Source organism: Tachysurus fulvidraco, chromosome 21, assembly GCF_022655615.1.
Source record: "Tachysurus fulvidraco isolate hzauxx_2018 chromosome 21, HZAU_PFXX_2.0, whole genome shotgun sequence".
In the NCBI taxonomy this organism is placed as follows: Eukaryota; Metazoa; Chordata; class Actinopteri; order Siluriformes; family Bagridae; genus Tachysurus; species Tachysurus fulvidraco.
The window spans coordinates 19,104,986-19,112,368 of NC_062538.1; the positions used below are offsets into that span (position 1 = coordinate 19,104,986).

Genomic DNA, 7,383 nt, shown 5'->3' on the forward strand with positions numbered 1-7,383 from the left:
TCAGTGCTACTGTTGTGAGCTCAACCCCACTGATGAATTAGAAATCCATCTGCATCCCGGATCTGTTCACCAATCATCACTGCCTGACCTCAATAACTCAAATTAGTTCAAATCACCATAGCCATGTTCAAAAATGTATGTGCTATGTGCTACATGTGCTACAGTATGTGCTATGTGCTACATGTGCTATGGTCGAAGGAAGATAAGATCATCAGAGAGAAAGTGGAAGAAATTACAACTTGCAGATCTCGATTCTCACCGTACACTCCTGGCCAAGTTCTCCTCAGATGTGACTTCTGCCAAGACTTCCATCTACAAGGAAAAGCTTGAAGCTTTGTCACAAGAGAAGCTCCACAACATCATCTCTTCTCTACTCAACCCGCCTGCTCCACCTTCTTCATCCTCCCTGACTGCAGAAGACTTTGCATCTTTCTACCAAGAGAAGATTGAGGAAATCTTCAGGACCTTCACTTCTGCCCGACTGCACTAACATCTTCACAGTATGGATTTCCCCACTCTTTCGTTGTCACATTTCTCAACTGTAGCAGCAGAAAAGATTTTACAACTCATCCAGTCGTGCAATCCTACCACCTGCCCATTGGATCTACTCCTTTCCACTATGTTCCAGACCATCTCGCAAGAATTTCTTCCCTTCATTACCACTATCATCAATAGATCCACAGCATCTGATCAGGTAACAAATACTTGCAAGAGACCAAGGGTTATTCCCATCCTAAAGAAACCTGCTCTGAATCCATCAGACATCAGTAACTACAGACCTGTATCACTTCTCTCGTTTCTTTCGAAAATTCTTGAACGAATTGTCTATAATCAACTGTCTGTCTAACTCTCACAGAACAACCCTCAAGATCCCAAACAGTCTGGCTTTAAAGCAGCTCATTCCACAGAGACAGCCCTTTTTAGATGTCTCTGAGAAACTACATGCTGCTAGATCAGCCAAACTGTCATCCGTCCTTATCCTCCTTTACATTTCAGCAGCGTTTAATACGTTCAACCGCAAGACTCTCTCGTTCACCCTCAAGAGTCTTGGGATTTGTGGATCAGCTTGGGAATGGTTCACTTCCTACCTGGAAGGACGCTCATATCAGGTAACATGGAGGCGAGTGACATCTGCTCCATGCAGACTCTCCACTTGGTCCTCTTCTTTTCTCCTTATATCCTCACTATCTTGGTGAAGTTATTTCCTCACATGGGTTCTCTTACCACTGCTATGCTGGTGATACCCAACTTATCTTCTCTTTCCCACCCACAGATACCACAGCTTCTGATCGGATCTCAGCATGTCTGGCAGAAATATCATCATGGATGACTGCTCATCAGTTAAAGCTCAATCCGAGCAAAACTGAGCTGCTGTTCATCCAAGGTGATTCATCCCCAGGTTATGACCTTGCTATATCCCTGCACAACAATTTGATCTCCCCTTCAGCCACAGCTCACAACTTTGGGATAACCATGGACAATCAACTCTTCTTTTCCTCTCATGTTGCTAATGTGACTCGCTCATGTCGCTTTCTTCTCTACAACATTAGAAGGATTCGGCCATTTTTGTCCACACAGGCTGCTCAGGTACTTGTTCAGTCTCTTATTATTTCAAGACTGGATTACACCCCACACCCTCCGATCTACCAGCACTGCTCGACTGGGCAAAAGGCAAGTATACTACAAGACTCTTTTCTGTTCTGGCACCAAGCTGAGTCACTGGCTATTTTCAAATGGCAGTTGAAGGCCAACTTATTCAGTAAACACTTTAACTAGCACTTCTTTACGTATCTTTTGCCTTTAGATAAAAATAGATAGATAGATAGATAGATAGATAGATAGATAGATAGATAGATAGATAGATAGATAGATAGATAGATAGATAGATAGATAGATAGATAGATAGATAGATAAAACTTTGAAATTTTTTCATTGTAATTTTGAACAATGTTTTAAACTCATGGTATCTAAAGTATATAACCTAGTGAACCAGCATTAATGTATCCAATGTTAGGGATTTAAGCACTTATGTATGTCGCTCTAGATAAAGGCGTCTGCCAAATTATGTAAATGTAGATGTATGTGCTATGTGTTATGTACTATTGCTAATGCTACTACATTGATTAACTGTGGCATAAATAACTTATATACAATGTTGAAACTGGTTATCTTTTTATGGAATTCTTTTTTATGAAGTTCTTTTTCTGTTAGATGATAAATTGTACAATGTGCATAATGACATGCGTTCATTGTGTATTTATAGTAATTGTGCAACAAATGCAGACTAATATGTTGCATTTTGTGCAAATTCAGGAGTTGTTCTGAAATATTTTGGAGCATCTTCTGGTACCAGTCAGGATGAAGAGACATCCACATCTTCATCAGCCACTCACTGTCTGAACCTGAGGAAGAGGATCAGCATTCCACTTCTCCCAAGCAGCATTCCTGTGTGTGTGTGTGTGTGTGTGTGTGTGTGTGTGTGTGTGTGTGTGTGTGTGTGTGTGTGTGTGTGTGTGTGTGTGTGTGTGTGTGTGTGTGTGTGTGTGTGTGTGTGTGTGTGTGTGTGTGATTGTGTGATTGTGTGAATGTGTGAATGTGTGATTTTATTTTGCAGATTTTGTTTACATATTGTAATTTAACTAATTCATGGCATGTGTAAATGTATGCCCTTATGCTTTTTATTTAGATACTTATGCCAATTAATTGCTAAATTACTTGTTATTGAAGTATTTATTATGTTATGATTTTCTATTATGTTATTGTATTGTTATTTATTTTATGATATTTATATGTATTGTTTCAATTTCAAATCGTGTTAAAAAAAAAGGTTAAAGCGTATACATCATATATATATATTGTGTATGGATATATATACGATGTGGACACTTGACCATCACGCACATGTGGGCCAACTTCACCATAGTTAAGGTTTGTTATCCAAACCTGTTTCAGCCTGGCAATGTCTTTATTAATGTAGAAAGTTCCATGAAGGGGTGTTTTGTTGAAATTTGTGTTGAAGAAATCTAGTGGCCTTCACAGAACCCTGAGCTGAACTCACCAGATGAATTAGAAAGCTCTTTGCATAAAATACCTATTTTCCAATAATCACTGCCTGATCACACTCATGTTCTTGTGCCTGAATGGGTTCAAATCCCCATAGCCATGTTCCAAAGTTTAGTATTCGCTTTAAAATTTAAACTGCAGGAAATGGGCGTCAACTCTATGTTCATGATGGTAGTTTTAAAGTGAGCTCATTAGTAAGGACACATTGGTGTGATGGCCAGCATATACTTTTATTGTGGAAAAATAATATTTAAAGGTTTAATTTCATTTAATAGTTTAGTTCCACCCCTAGTCAAAAATCCAAATCTATGTGTGACCTCTTAGCCATATTCAGTTGTGCATCTGTGTGGACATCATAGGATTTTCATGAAAAACATACTTACCGCATTTATATAAATATTTCACATTTATGTCAGCTTCAGCAAGAACTGAGCGGACTGGGACTTTCAAGCAACTACACTGTGATCCTGAGAAACATTTGTAAGCTCGGTCTATAAAGGAAATAAATACATATCTAAATCATAAATCATAAATTAATATCTAAGATATTTTCTAGATTTTGTGGATGATTTCTTTGGTGCAATTTTTTTATTTAGTTTATTACATTTTTAATGCTTATGATTGGTATTTTTTAAATGACAAAAGAAACACTGTACATGTTTGTGCAAAATAATGCTATAGTGTTAAGAGACAATGTGTGGTTTTCATTTTATAATTGTTTTTATTATGGTGATTTTTGGGAATATTGTAAGTTTCTGTTGTCTTGATTTTTTTAAAATATATTTTATTGAAAATTCCAGTGCAGCACTAAGATGTAGGGAAACCAAGGTGCAATCATGGCGTCCAGCTCTTTATTGGTGTGGATGTGATGAGACATTGTTTTGCCCAAACATCCTGTCAAGTCGGTGTTGGGTGAACTGTCGGTTGCCCGCCACTAGATGGCAGGCTGGTCGCTTTAGATGTTGTCTGAGGTCTTCCAGGGCTTTTGGTGTTGCTGGGCTCACCAGTGAAAAGTCTAATGATGGCATGCTTCACTTGCTTCGAGAATCCAAATGCAGGTAGAAGATTCGAATGAAACAAAAGCACAAAGTAACCCAGGCAAGGGCAATAGCAAAACAGGATCATGAGCACACGAAGCAGACAGCAACTGACAAACAACATGGCAAACAAATAAAATATAGATTATTCAGGTGTCCCAAAAGTCTCCATACATAGGAGAAATACACATTTGCTAGTGTAACTGAACATTCTCTACATGATTGATATTTTTACATTTAAACACCCACATCTCTCCCAGAGTTATCTTTCACCACTTGCATCACCTTTTACAGTAAAACTTCTTCCTTTGACAAAGGCTATATAATATATATTAAGATTTAGATTTTTCTATATGGTGCTTTTTTCCAGACTTTTGTTTCCTTGCAGAAGTCCTAACCATATCGTTATACTGATATATTTTTCTTGATTAATAATAACACTTTATTTTTTCATCTCAGCAGACAGAATGAATCCATGAGTTAAAATATTTTTATATACACAATTTTACTAATGTGCCATCATATGATGGACCATTTTGACTGCAGAAACATAATTTAATTTTATAATTGATATAAATATGTTAATCAGATTATCTTTCCATGTATTCTCTCAGAGTCATGTTTCAACTTCTGCTCCTTTTGGATGAGTTGTATGTGTTATCTGTGTGTTATAAATGTATATAAGAAAGTTTTCATAAAATGATGAAGAGTGCACATTGTACCTTTACAGAAGATTATTTCAATTTTATTTAGTACAATGGATGATCTGGAATGACTACACGTGTTAACCATAGTTGACCAATCCTTATCCTTCAGTTATAGTTTTCCTAGGTCAGATACAAACCCAAGAAAATATATAGTTTCCATTTTTTAACTGAGAAACCAAAATATTTCCTGGTTCTATTTGGTGGTCTTAAATTAAACAAGAGAAGAGATTTAATTGACCTACAGCAAGAAAAATAGTAATAATTTCAAAATAAACTTTTTTACTGTCAGCTCGTGTCAGAGATTATTATCTGCTTGAACATTTCCGCCAAACAACATGCTGCCAGTGATTACACTGGTTTAGGTTGTTTTTGAGGTGAAGCATGGAGAAAGTGTTGACTGACTGACTACATTCTTTGACAGGGATAGGCTGCTAACCTTCTAGATAGCATTCTTTTGTCTCAACCTAAAATCCTATGCCTGCAGAATGCTTTCAATCAAACTACAATATGAACACAGTGCTCAGTTAGTCTTAAACAAATGACAAGTTCACTGTCAAGATTTATATCTTAAAGAGCACTCATGCACCTGAGCCCTGACAGCTGATGTTGATAGATAGTTATATAGTTGTAGGAAATAAGAAAATAAAAAAATCTAAAAATGTAACACAAAGCATAAAATATATAAAAAGTACATAGGGCCCTATATATATGGATCAGCAATTTCACTTTGATCTATCAAATAAGTGAAGGACACACTAATATTTCAGTAGTGAAATTTGGTTTATTGGATTAACAGAAAATGCACAATATGCATCAAAAACTGAAATTAGACAGGTGCATAAATTTGGGCAAACTTGCCATATTGTTCATTTGAATACCTGTAACTTCTTAGCACTGATGAATTGGAAAAGACAACTGGTTTGGTGAGCTCATTAAACCTTGAACTTCACAGACAGGTGCATCCAATCATGAGAAAAGGTATTTAAGGTGGCCACTTGCAAGTTGTTGTTCTCTTTGACTCTCCTCTGAAGAATGGCAAAATGGAGGCCTCAAAACAACTCTCAAATGACCTGTGTAACCCTTGTTTTTAGGTTAACGTAACTAATACCTAATTTAAGTATTAAAAAATTAAAGCTGGGCTAGTATCAGAAGCTCTAGACACGACCATGGAGCCTGAAATAGTGAATGGTCATCAGAGAACAGACAACACAAAACAGATAAATTTAAACATTGTATTATACCAAATGAATGACAGTTCTTTATAGTCCCTGCCTACCTAAACCGGCTTCCTGAGTGCACAGCGCACAATAAAATCAAAATAAAACTCAAATAAAGAAGTCCATGGAAGTCCTTGATGTGTGTGTGTGTGTTTCTTACAGTATGTTCTTTTCACTACCCAGGTAGGTTTACGTGTGTTCTTATCTATATCACAATTGAAGGTACAGGATGATGCTGGTTCCAAAGATGCCACGGCTGGCCACACCGGGCTCTTGATCCGTTCACTCCTGCGGTTGGCTCGCCACTGACTGCTAGGGTCAGATTCAGATGGTCTATCCCTTTCTAAAAACCAATCGGAGGTATCTTGAGAAGCTCGCTGCCATGCGGCTTAACTCTCTCTCACAGCTTTTATCCTAATGGACACACAGTATTTCAATATATAGTACAAGATTCTCCTTTTAATTTTTTGTTCTTTAGAGGATATTTCACATACCAGTCCTTGTTTGCGTCTAGCAACGTCTTTACCGGAAAAACCGTGTTGTTAAGTGAACTCCCGGGGTGTATGCGCCACCCGCAGGTAGAGTAGAGAGTTGCACTCCAGTAACCTTGTGTGGGTTACACTCTCCCCTCCTAACTTATGCACGTCCCTGTGCATGTCAATGTTCAAACAGTTATCACCGGAGGGGGCAGAACAGGAGGACAAACTGATGCATCACTCTCACTTATGAGGTCATTCCACACAGTGGTCAACCCTTGAAAGAATGACTTCACCACTGTGACTAAGGGGATTCCCAGCTCAGTGTAGTCCAACCGCCTAGGTGGCTGACGATTCCTCATAGATCTCCTGACTAGGTCATCAGTATCAGCCTGTTCCTCTGTCTCCTTAATCTCCTCTTCTCCTTCATTTTCAAGAACGTTTGTCTCATCACATTCTGGCATGTCGGAGGGGACTGGAAGTTGTTCAGGGCAGTCCTCGTCCAAGCCTTTTACAAGGTTACCATTGTCAGATAAGTTTGTCTCTCGTTCCACAGATTCACTTCCAGTTAGGTCTTCTATTTCCACCGGTTCATTTCCAGGTATGTTCGGGTTCTGTGTTACTTGGTTGACTGGAGCAGCGTCGAGTAGGCTACCCTCATTAGCTGTAACATCATCAATCACCTTGTTGAGGTTCGTCGTCAGATTCTCTTTAGAATGGTTTGGACCATGGTGTCTTGGAACATCTCGCGAGACAATATATCTGGTTACTTCTGGAACTGGTTCTTTTTGAGACCAGGTAACAGGTGTGATATCATCCTCATCAGAGGACTGATCAACCTCTTTTGGGTCACTGCAAATGTTCTGGCGTGTCTTGCGGCGCT

General features: G+C 38.4%; 1 long non-coding RNA gene across 1 annotated transcript; it reads right to left on the minus strand.

The window, feature by feature from the left end:
• Positions 1 to 6,025: 6,025 nt before the first annotated feature.
• LOC125139843 lies at positions 6,026 to 6,716 on the minus strand. The gene is made up of 2 exons (XR_007138962.1): positions 6,519 to 6,716; positions 6,026 to 6,438 (listed from the first exon to the last, which is right to left on the minus strand). It is a non-coding gene; the product is annotated as an uncharacterized LOC125139843 (long non-coding RNA).
• Positions 6,717 to 7,383: the final 667 nt, after the last annotated feature.